At 47.2% G+C, this 15,832-nt stretch overlaps 1 protein-coding gene across 2 annotated transcripts in view; it reads left to right on the forward strand.

Moving 5' to 3' along the window:
- Positions 1 to 15,832, forward strand: part of ARHGAP39 (Rho GTPase activating protein 39) — a 277,564-nt gene that overhangs the window by 59,776 nt on the left and 201,956 nt on the right. The window lies entirely within an intron of this gene.

Here is a 15,832-nt window from a genome sequence, read left to right on the forward strand (position 1 = left end):
GACCCTAGGCACTAGCATAATAAACATGATAACAATGGTTGGAGCAGGGGATTTGGAGCCCTGGGCTGGAGGCAGTTTGGTGACTGGGCTGGGAATGGAATGCAGGAGTTTCCTTGTTCTCCATCCTTTAGACCCTGCTGCCTCGCCAGCGTGTTTGATTTCCTTAGATATCTTTCCTGCTGAGCATGGGCTGGATAAGACAGTAGCAAATACTCATTTATGGGAGTGATTATTCTGTGTGCATTTCAGAGGTTATAAAAGTTGTACTTCAGACAGAAGGCTGCCGGTCTGTTTCTTCTATGCTGTAATCTTGTCGTTTCAAATATGCTCATTAATGGTAAAACTAGATATTAAAAAAACAGAGGCGGGAAAACCCCACCCCCATATTCTCTGCTTGCTGCTCACAAAGCCCTGTAAGGCTAATGGGACTCTCACACCAAGAGGAAAATGGGGACCCATTTCAGGAATTATGCGGACTCCAGCAGCCTGGTTTTCTGTCAGTCACTGCTGCCTTCTCAGTGAGCCTGCAGCTTGCCAGGATCTGGTAAGAACAGCCATGCCATGGGGCCAGTTTTTGTTGGCTTTCTGAGGTTTTGTTTGGAGCTGTAAGTGTTTGTTTATTTGAGTTGTCTGTCTCGTCGGAAAGTTCAGTTGGTTTCAGGCACAGATCTTCTGCCACCGGGCCTCCTCAGTCTCTACAGGCAGAGGAGTTGGAGGCTTCACCTGGAGGAAGGGAAGATAACAATGCATAACGTCAATCATATCTCTAAATAGAGACAACCCCTGGTAAGAGTGTCTAGCACTTCTGCACACAGTGCATCTTAGAACTATGGTTGAACCAGTGTATTTTTTGTCCTTCAAACACAATGCACTCCGTTAGGAGATGGAGTTGGGAGGTATGGCTAAATCACTACAGTTGTAGCATTGATGGCTTCCTGGTTGCTCTAGAGAGAAACTGTTGAAGACAGCATGCGTTCAGCTAAGCCACATACTTACATTACAAGCTGACTTGTGAAATGCTCTACGTGGGCATTCCATGTGGACAGACGGGGTTTGTACACATAGTGAAAGTTCAAGGTGTTCTGAGCAATGGCTTACTGCAGCACTTCCCCTCTTAGTGTAGACTAGGCCAGAGTGCTCTGTCCCAGTCTGTTCTCTAGAGCTGTCTATCCAAATTGGGGATGGTAGAATTTTCTCTTCCTGACTGGCAGAGTCCAAAGTAATCCCGAAAATAATACTTGGACATTAGTTTCCTCTAATAGAATCGTTTTATCTAATATCAAACCTGAGGCCTCTCTCACACGGACTTGCTATCCAGATGGCGCAAGCAGGATGCCTGATTTCAGTCCTTGCAGTTCACAGGAAGGTGGGACTGAGCACTGATGTGCCGTCTGACTATCAGGGAAGCAGTTCTCCAGAGCCTCATGCTTACATTAATGTATTTCTTAAGGATGTTAGCGCTGTTGGTTAGTGGGTATCAGATTTCCGGCTTGGGTATGAGCTTCAAGGATTGTTCAGTTCAGTGTTCCTCTGAGCCTTGATTAATATTCACAGTGTGTGAGCTCCTAATGGGGCATCTGTAGGCTCCAGAAATTAAGGGCAGGTTAATGCACCAGTTGCAATCACTTCAGTTTTTATTTCCGATTAGCATTTAGACCCACTGTTTGCATTGAACATTTTCCCCGTTAGTTTCAGAGCCTTAAAATGCTACCTGCCCTGCTGGAGGAATGCCACTGAGTAACAGAGTACACTCATTTCCTGCCAAATATTCGGCATTTTGAGTCTCCAGGAATGTGTGGAAGGGTCATCTATGATTCTTCAGCAACATTTGTTCTATCACGTGTAGAGGCTGAATTGATATTCTCTTCACCTAAACCCACTTTGGACTTTGGACAATTTAAGATTTCAACTGGGGCCAGGGATTATCACAGCAGTGCCCTATCTTTAGGGGTCCAAATGATGTTATTCTTATTTGTGATTTGTATTGTGGTATCCCCTGGGAGCTTCAGTCACGAACCAGGACCCCGTTGTGCTCGGCACTGTTCAAACACAGAACAGACAGACAATGCCTGCTCCAAGTGCCTTACAGTGTAAGTGAGATGAGGGGGGTGAGGTGACAGCTTTTATTGGGACACTGTCTGTTGGTGAAAAGACGCGTTTTCAACAGGGGTAGCTCTAGGCACCAGCAAAGCAAGCAGCTGCTTGGGGCAGCAGCCAGCAGGGATCCAGCCTGGGAGAACCAACAGGGGGCCCTGGGAGCTGTAGTTCCTTGGTTAGCTCCCTGCCTATAGAGCCAGCCCTGGAGCAGGGAAAGAACTACATTTCCCATCATATCCCTGAACCAGCTATGAACAGGAACAGGAGGGGAAGGGAGTGTCATGCTGCAGCTTGCTATGAAGAGAGCTCACTGCTAGAGCGGGGTGGCACTGTGAATGGGGGAACAGGTGTGCCCAAGGAGTAGGCGGCTTTGGCCCAGATATCCCCTTCAGAAGACATCCCCAGACTGGATCAGGGATACTGGTGTGACCTCACCTTGCAGCCCCAAAGAAGGGAACTGGGTGACTAAATGGACAGTGCCCCTCTCTATCTGAAGCCTAGCAAGGGAGGTATGTGGATCCCACTGGAATTTAAAATGAAAAAGTAGGAGGGGAGGCTCTACTGGACCTGGCAGGTTTAGATACAGTACCAGGCACGTAGGAGAATTTCCACTTCTGAGCCATGGAAGCAGAAATTGACTTTTCCTTTCCAGATTTAGCTGATACTCAGAAAGGAATCCAGCACCTGCCTTCCAGATTTGAACACCGCAAAATTCAGGAGTGCTTCAAGCTCAGTTTGTGCAGCTGTATTTCATTTCTACCAAATCAAATATACTGAGATCCACTTTAACTTGCTGTAGAAAAGTAGGATAAAATTGAACAAGAAATGCTTCCCAGGGTTTTTAGGATGGAATTGCTTATTTCAACAGCCATTGCCTTTTTTTCAGTTTTATTTGTTTAAAGGAAGACAGTGAATCGCATTGGCAAATTCCCCATAGAAACAAAGAGTGGAACAAAAGAATAATAAGCACCTCAACTTTTCCTCATTTATGGAGCCAGTCCTATAATATGCATCCAGAGATCCTCCAGTCGCACAAGCTGAAAATTGTTCCACTTTACTGAGCTCTTAACCATATGGGACCCAATCCTGTCTGTGTTCTGTGCACATCCAAAAATCCTGCTGAATGACCTGCCCTGGGAACAAGTCACCAGTGACCCAGGGCTGCAGTGGAAGGAGGGTGCAGGTGTGTGGGTGGGGGGAGCCCAGGGCTGGGGCGGCAGGAGGTGTGTGTAGGGGCACTGGTGGGGAAGGAAAGGGAGCCCAGAGCTTGGCGGCAGCATGGTTTTAGGGGGGGAGAGCCCAGGGCGGGGTGGCAGGGGTGCGGTGGGGGAGGGCCCAGAGCTGGGGCAGCAGGGGTGCAGGTTGGGGGGGAGAGCCCAGGGCTGGGGCAGCAGGGGGTGCAGGTGGGGGGGTGAGCCCAGGGCTGGGCAGGAGGAGGTGCAGGTCGGAGGGAGAGCCCAGGGCTAGGTGGCAGGGGGGTGCAGGTGGGGAGGCCAAGCTTGGGCGGCAGGGGTGCATTGTGGGGGGGAGCCAGGGCTCGGCAGGCAAAGAGGGTGTGGGGCAGAGTCCAGGGGTGGGGTGGGGGCAGCCAAAATTTTTTTTGCTTGGGGCGGCAAAAAACCTAGAGCCGGCCCTGGCTTTCAAGCACACCCGGAGCTATTCTTCAGGTCTGAGGAAGGTCTGAAGGAGAGCTCTGTGTGGGCTGGAAAGCATGTCTCCTTCTCCACCAGAAATAGGCGCAATAAAAGAGAGTTCTTCATCCAGCTTGTCTGTTTTACATCCTGGGGCTGACACAGGTGTACGCTGCAAACTACGGTCTAAGTATAAGACAAGAGGCAACAGGAGAAGCCCAAGGAAACAGAAACAATACTGGTCACTATGATAGGCAGCCTCAGGTGCTCTGCTGTAATTTGGCCTCAGTTTAAGATGAGCTGGAGCTCCCTGCATGAAGCTACCTTTAGACCAGCATGGTGCCTGGTTAGTCACTCATCCATTCTGACGTGATTAATAGTCAAAATCTTCCCGTTGAAGAGGTTCTTGCTTGTGTGATTTGATGGCAGTTGGCAGGGCTGATGTGGTGGTGAGAGCTGCTGATCCAGCCTGCAGAGACTGAGTTTGTAACTTTCAGCCTGCATAGCCAGCTATAAATATCTCCTTTCAAATGTCTACTCTGCTAGCCCTGTAACTTCCTTTCGTTTGCGTTGATCTCACAAGAGGAATTCATGTACACTGACTATCTGGCCTGTCAAAATTCATCTCCATTTGGACCGTGGGATGAAAAACAAACTTCCTAAAAGTAAGAGATCAGACTTCCCAACGCAAATGGCAATGACTTTTTTTATTGTAACCCAATACCATTGAATGACCTTAACATTCTTGTATGGCCCTGGTAGAACCTTCCTGTGTTCTCTTATATACACCTGCAACGTGCTGTATGTGAGGGCAGTGGGTGAGCTTGGCCAGCCTAATAACAACCATTCCTCAGAGCCTTCCTCCATGAGCTGAGTAAGTTGCATGCCCATCTTCCGGGTGAGGATACTAACGGGAAGTGATTTGCCCGAGCTCTATATCATTGTTCCAGCTGGTATTAAACTCAGGGCAGCCTGGCTCTCAGGCCTGTGCTTGGCCCATTAGACCACATGGCCGCTCTTTTAGTTTGCAGATAGCAGTGGGAATACTCAGTCAGTGTGCATCCAGGTGAGTGACTGGACAAAGCCAGACAAGGCTGGAGAGGTAACTGAGACTCTGGCCAGGTCTACACTGCGACTTTAAATCGGTTTAATGGCCGATATACCGATTTAACGCTGTATCCGTTCACACGACGTCGTCATTAATATCGAGTTAAAAGCGCTAAATTCGATAGTGATAACTCGGATTAGGGTTCATGTGGACGGAAATCGACGTTATTGGCCTCCGGGCGGCATCCAGAGTGCAGCACTGACCGCTCTGGACAGCAATCTGAACTCGGATGCAGCGGGCAGGTAAACAGGAAAAGCCCCGCGAACTTTTGAATTACATTTCCTGCTTGCCCAGCGTGGAGCTCTGATCAGCACGGCTGGCGATGCAGTTTGAAATCGAAAAAGAGCTCCAGCATAGACCGTACGGGAGATACTAGGTCTGATCGCTGTATGGGGAGACAAATCTGTTGTATCCAGCTCCGTTACAGAACACGAAATGCCAAAGCGTTTGAATAAAAAACTCCAGGATACACAGCGCTGCGTGACAAGCGTAACGGGAAGCCAGAGACTCAAATGGACGCTCATGAAGCGGGATCCCACTGTGGACGCGCTAAACCGATTTTATTAGATCTGTTTTGTAATATCGGTTTAAGCTAATTCGAAATAATCGTGCAGTGTAGACGTACCCTCTGATTTGTTTTGTGAGCAGCTATTTCTGTAAACAGGACGGAGCAAGCAGGACAGTGATTTGATGCTGATCAATTCTGACCCTCTGCCAGCTGGATTATCACGCTGGATACAAGCTCCAATAAGACAGAAGAGAAAATGTAGGTTCTCTCAGTGACAGTAAGTCCGTCTGCAAGTGGGCGAATGCCCCCCTCCTACCAGTCAGGAGGTCTGTGTAGCCTTATAGCTAGCATGTACGGTGCCTTGTCTGCCTTATGCACGCCAGCAACACATCTTGCAACAGCTGCCTGTGTTCTCTCTTCCTTTCATGTGGGGCCTTTTCCAGCAGCCAAGCAATTAAAAGATGAAATTTCACTGTGGTTAGCCCACACGAGCTGTTTGCCTTAGCGCAAGCTTTGCTGGAGAGAGAGACTTCCATTTCTTTCCCCTCTCAGCTTTATTGGCTCTAAAAGACAGATTACCCCTACCTCCCCCAAATCTGTGCCAGATGGGAAGCTAATTAGCAGTTTCAAGCCCCCTGCTTCTTTAATTAACTAAGAGTGGATTATTTTCTTCAGGAACCAGGCAGAGGTGTCCTTTACGGGTGGGCCTCTGCGTGCAGTCCGGAGAGAAGAGCTCCTATAATAAAAGTGGGAGCTTCTTTTGAGGGTATGGCTAACCCCCCACTAAGGTGTAGCTATGTGGGCTTTGGCTTCTGTGCAAACTGTTCTCTTGCCACCAAGGGGGAAAGTTAGGGCCAGGACTTCCAGCTGAGCCTAGTGATTTTTTTGTGCCAAAATCGACACATTTAAAGGGCTTGATTTTCAGGGGCAGGTGGTTGGTGCTTTATGAAATCAACCCCCCTCCTGGATTTAAGGTGTCTCAGCTTGGGCTCCCCCAAAGTAGAGGCAGCCAGACTCGCTGGGCATAGCTGAAAATCTTGGACAAGGTGCATGGGCTATAAGGATGCAAGGAGAGAACTCTGGCCTAGAGCACTGCTGGGAACACAGGAAGGTGAGCAGAACCCACAGAATCATGACACAAAATGGCTGTTGCGCTTGGGCACAGCCTGGCAACACAGAACCAGCTCAGAAGTCACCTTCCTGGGCCCTGTCAGGAGGCAGTGGGTTCAGTCCCTGGTGAGGAGACACGCTCAGATAACCCCTCCGACTAATCATCAGACGGGGGTCCATGTGCAGCCGTTGCTTGGCCAGAGAAAGGGGGTGTGTTTTGAGAGTGGTTGGGGGAGATCTGAAGATCTCCCTGATCGTCCCCCTGACTTTCCAGCATCCACCTCACAGAGACATTGAGCGCGTGACTGAAATGGACCAGAGCAAGGATAGATAAAGGTTTAAAGGTTAAATCCTGCCCCAGCTTGAGGTACGCTTGTCGCTGTCTGGCTTGCAGAATTCCCTCCTGCACTGCAGCTGAGCTCTCCACAGCACAGGAGTGCCATGCATTTGCTGCCTACGCTTTCATCAAAGCTGGTCCCACAATCATTCAACCTCAGAGCATCCACCTTATTATATTCAGCAGCTTGCAAATCCCAGGCAGCATCCATTCATAAAACGCTCCTGAGCAGTTACTGTAGGGCAGGGGTTTAATATCCGAACAGAGCCAAAACAAAGCATTATCTGCAGTGCAGGAGTAGTGCTGGGGGGGCTAAGACATTGACTATTGAGAGTGGGGGAGCATGAGGCAACTCCTCCACTCAACCCTCCCACGTCCTGCATTTGCACCATAAATGGTGCATTAGTATTAGCCGGCATCTGCATTCTTTGTCTTGGTGCTGCACGGATAAATAAGACAAGGTTCTTGCCCTGAAGGGCTTGCAAGGTAAATGAAGAGGTAGGATGTACGTGGACAGGCTGCAGCTTGGGAACGGGGACAAAGGGACGTGTCATACCAGTGAGGCTGTGCTCTTGCTGCAGTAGCTGATGTATCTTGGAGGCTGGCATTGGCCTAATAGTTTTGTTCTCTCTCCTTTGTCATTTCCTTACGCTTTTGTGTGTACACGGCCATGCAAGAGCTTTCATGCCTATGCCCCATAGTGGAGAAGGGAAAAATAAGGGTTGCAGGTCTTGGGGAAGAAGTGTTTGAAGAGAGTTAGTGGAGAGGGAGGAAGCCTGGTCACGGGTTCCAGGACTCGTGAGAGGGAGGGCATGTGGAGTGGGCCAGCTTTGTGGCTTGGGCAGAGTTAAGAAATGAGGGAGGCTAGTGAAGGGGTTTGAGACGGGGCAGGCTGTGAGTGTACATAGTTAGGGCCCCACCAAATTCATGGCCATGAAAAATGTGTCACGGACTGTGAAATCTGGTCTCCTCCCGTGAAATCTGGGAGTTGCAGGGGGTCACAAGGTTATTTTAAGGATGTCATGCTATTGCCACCTCTACTTCTGTGCTGCCTTCCGAGCTGGGCAGCTGGAGAGCGGTCGCTGTTGTCTGAGTGCCCAGCTCAGAAGGCAGTGCCCAATCAGTAGCAGCGCAAAAGTGAGAGTGGCAATACCATACTATGCCACCCTTACTTTTGCACGTTGCCTTCAGAGTTGGGTGGCGGGAGAGTGGCAGCTGCTGAGTGAGGGCCCAGCTCTGAAGGCAACAGCACAGAAGGGTGGCAATACCATCCCAGGCCATCCTTACTTCTGCGCTGCTGCTGCTGACGGCAGCTGTGCCTTCATAGGTGGGCTCCCGGCTGCTGCCCTCCAGCTGTGAAGGCAGCATCACCGCCAGCAGCAGTGCAGAAGTAAGGCTAGCAGTACCTCAACCCCTCCTACAATATCCTTGCGACCCCACCACAACTCCTTTTTGGGTCAAGACCCGTATAATTACAACTCTGGGAAATTTCAGATTTCTATAGGTGAAATCACAACATTTACGATTTTTTAAATCCTGTGACCGTGAAATTGACCAAAATGGACCATGAATTTGGTAGGGCTCTATACATAGTGAAGGCATCCTAGCTTTCCCCTGGTCTACCTTGCCTTGCTCTTCTGAATGTTGCTGCTGCAGTTTTCTGGGAAGAGGATGCATGGTGAAGGAGGGCAGAGGGCTGTAGATTGCCAGTTTGAAAGTGCCACTCTCCACCTGCCATTCTGCAGGGTGTGCAGTTAAATGCCCCCAGTGCACCCCTGTTTTGCCATGCACTGTGCTCTCATTCCCCTTGTCCTTTACTTCAGACTAGCATGTGTGGACGAGCCTGAGGCTTCAAAGCTATCTGCTATGAGAATCGGGTACTGTACTGCTGGAGACAACCCTGGGCATGCTGAGAACCTTGACAAAGAGGGGTCACAGCCCCCAACAAATCACTGCTGCCTTCCTCCACCTAGCTCAACAGCCCACCTGTGTCCCCTGCCCGAGACACCCCTTGGTCTGAATGTTGTCCGTTCTCTGCAGTGGGCACACCATTCCCAGAACCCTTTGCAAGGTGTGCTCCAAAGCAGGGTGTCGTGACAGTTTGCACAAAGGATTCTAGGACACATTCAAGATCCAAATGCAGCCAGTCCCTTGATGAGATAGAAACTAGAAAAGCACCCCAGGGATTGGGCATAAACTCCATGGTCTAAGACTAGCCTGTTGGGGAGTGATAGTGGCAGCTCCTCTCCTGTCTCAGCAGCTTCCCCACCCATGTGGCATCCTAGGTGTCCAGCTTCCTGATGCAGGCCAAAGGCTACCCCAGGCCCTCAGCAGGATCCTTGGAAGGAATGTGATGGGAGCTGACTGGACCTTTCTGCCTTTGCAGTGGAATAGGATCAACACAACCCTCTGACAATTTGCTGGGAGGGTGCTTTTCTAATACAGCAAATTATGAGTAGTGGGTGTCATTAAGGGGATGATGTCTCACTCTGTGTCTAGATGACATTTGTAGGAGAGACCTTGCATCTTAATGCTCGTCAAGATGGCCAAGTGCAATAATCAGCCTTGTATTTAACTTATTTTATTCTTACTGGGTTGAACATAAAGCAGCTTGTTGTGGCCCCTCAAGCCTGGATCTTTAGATGATCCCAGAGGCCAGGAGAGCATTCTTCTCTTCCGGGCCCTGTAACAGTCCAAAGGGATGAATTCCTTGTACATCTGTGGGGCAGATTTGTCAAGAAAGGGTTAATCAGATCTGAGAAACTGCTAGCCCTATACATAAGCTGATTTATTGGTCTGATGTAATGCTTCCATTGTGCTCCCTTGATTGACTGCTGGGGAGTGGAGTCTTTTTAAAACAGGCTAGAACTGATCTGTCTAGATCAGAATGCTCCAGCTCACCTGCTCATGTAGTTGAATTCATCTTCTGTCTTAATAAGCAGCTGCCTCTCTTCTGGTTTCTTATTGGCAGTGATTCAACACTGCATAGGGTGTGCTAACTCTCTTTTTTTTAATTGCACTGGGAACCCAGGATTTGTCTGTGGCTGTAAGGAAAGTGTTAAACCTCCAGGGCTGAGCTCTGCAATTACAACCCAGACTCCCGCAATCTATAGGACGCAGAGTGCATCGTAGTAAGCAGATATGTCATAGTGCAGGCATCGGCAACCTTTCAGAAGTGCTGTGCCGAGTCTTCATTTATTCACTCTAACTGAAGGTTTCGCATGCCAGTAATACCTTCTAAAAATGTTAGAATGTCTCTTTGTACAAGTCTATAATATATAACTAAACTATTGTTGTATGTAAAGTAAATAAGGTTTTTAAAATGTTTAATTTTAAATGAAACTTCTTAAATTAAAATGGAGAGCCCCCCCGGACCAGTGGCCAGGACCCAAGCAGTGTGAATGCCATTGAAAATCAGCTTGCGTGCCGCCTTCGGCACACGTGCCATAGGTTACCTGCCTCGTCATAGTGTGTCCACCAAGGCATCCTGGGAAGCTGAGATATTACTCTCCTGAGAATTTCCTAGGAACAAAAGAACTTGACCTTAAACCAGAACCCTCATTCCATTATGTAGGCAATTCTGTTCTGGGAGTAATTGAGGTGTCTGCTTACTTAAGTGTAGACAGTGTAATTTTAAATAGACTTTCAAGGGGACTAGTCTGGGCTGGGTCCTCTTTGTTACTGTTGTATAACTCAGAGTGAATAAACTCTTGGTTCTTGGCCTCCATCTTAAATATTTGATAGAATCAAAGTAAAAGGCCAATCAGACCAGTTAGCTCTTCGAGCTCATCCTTCAGGACCAATTGCAGGATGGTTCCTTGCGGAGTGTTCTGCCCAAACTAGCCTATAGATGTCCCAGGAGTGGGGCTGCAGCAGTTCTCTTTCAACGTCTGGTCCATCTCATGGTAAGGGAGGTTTCCTTGCCTTAATGCTCCCTTCTAAATTTCATTCCATTGTAGTTAGTGTTGTGATATCACTTAATGGGCGATGGTTAGAATAGAGAAGTTTAAAAGTGTGGACAGTGAGTTGGGGACAGATTCCAGGAGCCTTGACATTATCCCCGTCTCTGGCCAACAGACAACACTGTCTCTGTGGACTGCCAGCCACACAACTGCTTAGGATGCTCAGCACACACCTTTCTACCAGCTCAGAAGAGTGGAGCTGGGAGAACGTTTAGTTGTGGATGAAGTTTACCAGCTTCCAGCAGAACTCTGCTCAGTTTGCTGTGATGCTGCTTGTGTCCTCAGGACATGACCACTTGCCAAGTCCCTTGCCACCAGGAAGTGTTACTGCTGCCTAAAGGGATATGTGCCAGCTGACCTCCCTGCTGTTAGCACCGGTCTTTGGGCATGTTCAGTGGCTGGCCTATGGGAATAACACTGCTGCTGATCTTGTGCTGTCAACCTCTTCTTATATCTCTGCATGGAGCAGATAATGCTGTGGTGCCAAGGGCTAGGATGCTTCCATGTGGCTGTGAGTTCATTTCCCATTGGAGCCAGGCTGGAAAGGGTGAGAGAGTGGGGTAGTGGAGTCCTCTCTATGCAAGGAGTAAAGAAGAAACAGGAATTCATGGTTCCATCTCGTAGCTGTCACAACCCCTGGGACAGAAGTGTAGGGAGTTTTCATGATACAGACTAAAACACTATATCTACCAGCTGCTCTTCCACTCGGTAGTGTGGTAACATGCTGCCAAAGGAATGGAGGGCAGGGGCTTGGCAAACCCAGGTGGTGCTGTCTCTCCGATCTCTCCCCTCACACTAAAGCTTATGCAGTAGTGTATGGTCCTCACCACCATCTGAGTGTCCAAAAGGCTGAGCAGTATTGGCTCCATTTGTGCATTCCTTCAATGCAGAGCATACTTTGCTTGACCCCTTCTTGAGCCTGAGAGTGGCTGCAATCTTTGACAGCTTGGAGCTGCCGTTCACAACAGGCATTGTTTTAAGGGGTGCATAATCTGTGACCTCCAGTACTAAACTATGCCAAAGACGCACGTATCCCAAGCATTCATTAGCCTTGCTGCCGGCTGCCGGTGCACCTGCCTACAAGAACATCTCATTGACTCTTCCAGTTGTCTTGCCTGTGGTAGAGTCCAGAACTTGACACTCTGCCCACCAGCTGTTTGGTTCATCCACCTTCTTACTACACTGACTTTGCAATTTATGACTGGCTCTCAAGATGTTCTCGTAATAAGTGTTTTCCTTCCTGATGCTTAAAAACTTAAAGGCAAATCTGTCATCTGGTTTCTTCAGAAATAATGAACAGGCTTGGGTTTAATGCAAGTTAAGTCCTGAGAGTAGGGTGACCAGATGACAAAGATGAAATATTGGGACCGGGTGGGGGGGAGGAAAAAAAAAGCCGCCTGAGTGCCCCCAACCGCCGCCAGGCGGCACAGCCCCGTCTCCACCCGACTCTATGGTGGCCGCAACAGCTGAGCGTGCCCCAGCCCGGAGCTGCCAAGCCCACGTGCTGCGCTAGATCCCCCGGGGCAGCCTGGCTCGCTTCCCGGCTGCCCTCCCTACCTGGGCAGGGCCAGGCCGCTCCATGAGCCATGGGCACGGCGCAGGAGGCCCAGGCCTGCCTCGCCTTCTACTGGGGACTCGGGCGGAGGGAGCCACTGTGGGATCTCTGCCGGGCCATGCTCACGTTCCTGGAAAAGCTGGACTGGAGCAGTTCGCAAGGTGAGTGCTGGGGGCCACCCCCTCCCTCCAGGCTTGCGCCGCCATACAGCTGATCAGCACAAGCCTGGGAGAGAGGAGGAATGCTGGCTTGCGCCGCCATACAGCTGATCAGCACAAGCCTGGGAGAGAGGAGGAATGCCACGTGCTTGGGGAAGAGGCGCGGCCAGGACAGGGATTTGGGGAGGGATCCAATGGGGGAAGGATGGGGCAGGGCTGGGAGGGGGACGAGAGCCCCTCCGGGCTCCACCTGTGCGCTGGAGCAGAGGGCAAAATTGCTTGTTTGTCCAGTGTCCCGACCGATGCGGGACAAACAAACAAATATTGGGACAGTCCTGATAAAATCGGGACGTCTGGTCACCCTACCTGAGAGGCAGGATTACAGGAGGATTAAAAATCCATGTGTGTGACTGAGAAACTGAAGAGAAGGTTTGACAGGTTTGTCATTGTTGTTCTCAGTCTGTGTAGCTATAGAATAATCTCCGGAGTGATGGAAGCTTCGTTGTTTGAGACCTTCATAACTGGACTTGGAAAACATACTGTTTGGAGAGAACTACATATAGGCCATGTCCAGCTCCAGCTCCAGCTTGTGATTCTGTGATTTTAATCTTACTGTATAGCAAAAAGGCTGTGGAGAAAAAATCTGATCTCTTCTTTATGGGCAGTGAAGACTTCAAATTTGATTATCTAATGTGGGTGTTTCAACTGTGGCGCAGTGGTTTCATTCTCATGTAAATGAAAACAAAATGCTGTTTATGTAGGGAGAATTCTCTGCGTTTAGCCCATTCAGTTCTACACTGTTGTGCTAATTTTTTTTTATTTTATTCGTCTCTTAATGTGTCTGACTCTCCGTTGGCCTTATGGTTAGTTGCATCCTTGTTTTAATAAAATGTTAAAATGCCACTCTCATCCCCAGTCTGAGACTAATTAATTTCAGATTCAGGTACAATTCCTAATACCTAAATGCCATGATGTTTGATATCCTGCTGCTATGAAATCTAGATCTGAGTTTATGGAATAACCAAAGAAGTGGATGTTTTGCTGATAATCCCTTTAGCATAAATAGACAAGCATTGCCATTAGGACCTGATCTTCAGCAAGATGTGCATATGGCCAGCAGGATGCACAGTTAACTGTTTGCACACAAATCAGGATACCAGGTCTCTATCTTTTGAAGTTCGAGTCCTTAGTAAGTTGTTAGACTTTAGTATCAACATACCATTGAATGAACAAAACAGATTACACCTCTCAGAGCTATTGAATTAGTCTGTCTGCAAATTATGTAGTGGTCAAATCACTTTTCCAAATTCATCCAACTGTCTGGAGTAGAATCCAGGACCCTGTGATTTAGGTGGCTTGAGAGCTGGGAGAGTAATAACCTAGCCTTTCATCTCTGAACTCCAGGGTCCTAGCTCACAAGAGGAATTAAGTTTGTTGGGTTCATCCTAGTCAGGTACTTATCCACTACTAAAAACCACCGTAGAGCCTGGTCTATGAATAAGGATGATAGACTTCAGAAAAGCAAACTTGAACAAACTCTGCTAGAAGGTAAGGTCGCATGGGAAGAAAATCTAAGGGAAAAGCTGGTCAGGAGAGCCGGTAATTTTTTAGATGCAATATTTAAGGCACAGGAGCAAACTATGCTGATGTGAAATATAGGAAGAATTATAAGAAGCCAATATGTTGGATCTGGAGCTCTTTAATGACCTGAAAATCCAAAAAGAATCCTTCAAAAACTGAAAACATTGACAAATTATGAAGGAGGAGTATAAAATAATAGTTCAAACATATAAAAAAACCCAACCCCCTGTAATCATGTGAGACTTGAATGACATATGCTGCAGGTATCATGCTGCCAATACTAAAACATCCTTCTAACTTCTAAATAATAGAAAATTATCTAATTGCAAAGTGAGGCAACCAACACATGACAACTCTATATTAGACCTCTTCTTGACAGATAAAGGAATTGATCACAGAACTAAATATTAATGTTATGTACAAGTGATCATGAATTAGTCACACAGTGTGCAAACAGAATTAAAAAAACAGACCAGTAATTATATACTTGGTGTTTTAAAAGGATCAATTTCACAAGGCTGAAAATAACTGAGCCAAGTCAGCTGGGAGGAAGAATTTAATCAGAAGAGTGTGAATGATAATTTGGAATTGGTTAAGAACACTGTACTAAATGCCTCAAAAGCCTCAATTTAGGAAGAAGGCCATACTGGTTAAAAAACTGACCTGGTTTAGAGGGGACGTGAAGTCAGCTATAAAATTAAATAAATATAATTTTATACAACAAATGGAAGAAAGGAGAAGCTGATAGTAATTAATATAAATCAGAAGATAGGAATTGTAGAAAATTAATAAGGGAAGCAAAGGGACAAAAGAAGAAATGTATGGCCTGCAGAGTTAAGGACTATAAGGTTTTTTTTTTTTTTTAAAGTATATTAGGAACAACAAGAATCCTAACGATGGTATTTGTCCATTACTAGATGGCAATGGTAGAATTATCAATAATAATGCAGAAAAGGCACAAGTGTTCAATAAATATTTCTATTCTGTATTTGGGGAAAAACAGATGTATTCATGTGATAATGATAGTACTCTTTCCATTTCACTAATGTCTCAGGAGGATAGTGAACAGCAGCTATTAAAATCAGACATTTTTAAATCAGAATGTTCAAATAACTTGTATCCAAAAGTTTTAAAAGATCTAGCTGAGGAGCTTGCTGCACTGTTAATGTTTATTGTCAGTAAGTCTTGGAATGCTGAGGGGGTTCCAGAAGACTGGAAGAAAGCTCTTGTTGTGCTATTATTTAAAAAGGGTAAATAGGATGACTTGGGTAATTGTAGGCCTGCCAGTCTGATATCGACCCCAAGCAAGATAATGGAGCAGCTGATATGGGACTCAATTAATAAAGAATCAAAGGAGGGTAATATAACTAATGCCAAGCAACAAGGGCTTATAGAAAATTAGATCCTGTCAAACTAACTCAATATCTTTCTCGAATGAGGTCACAAGTTTGGCTGATAAAGGTAACAGTGTTGACATAATAGACTTCTGTGAGGTGTTTGACTTGGTACAGCACGACATTTTGATTTAAAAAAGCCCGAGAATGATATAAAACTAACATGCACACGTTAAATGGATTAAAACTGGTTAACTGATAGGTCTCAATATAACAGTAAATGGGAAACTATCATCCGTCCCGAAGATTGGTTCTTGGTCCTAGACTAACGTTTTTTTTTATCAATGGCCTGGAAGAAAACATAAAATCATCACTGATAAATTTTGCAGATGATGTAAAAATTGGGTGAATAGTAAATAGTGCAGAGGACAGGTCGGATGTAGAGCAATTT

The sequence above is a fragment of the Chelonoidis abingdonii genome, chromosome 2, assembly GCF_003597395.2.
Source record: "Chelonoidis abingdonii isolate Lonesome George chromosome 2, CheloAbing_2.0, whole genome shotgun sequence".
NCBI lineage: Eukaryota > Metazoa > Chordata > Testudines > Testudinidae > Chelonoidis > Chelonoidis abingdonii.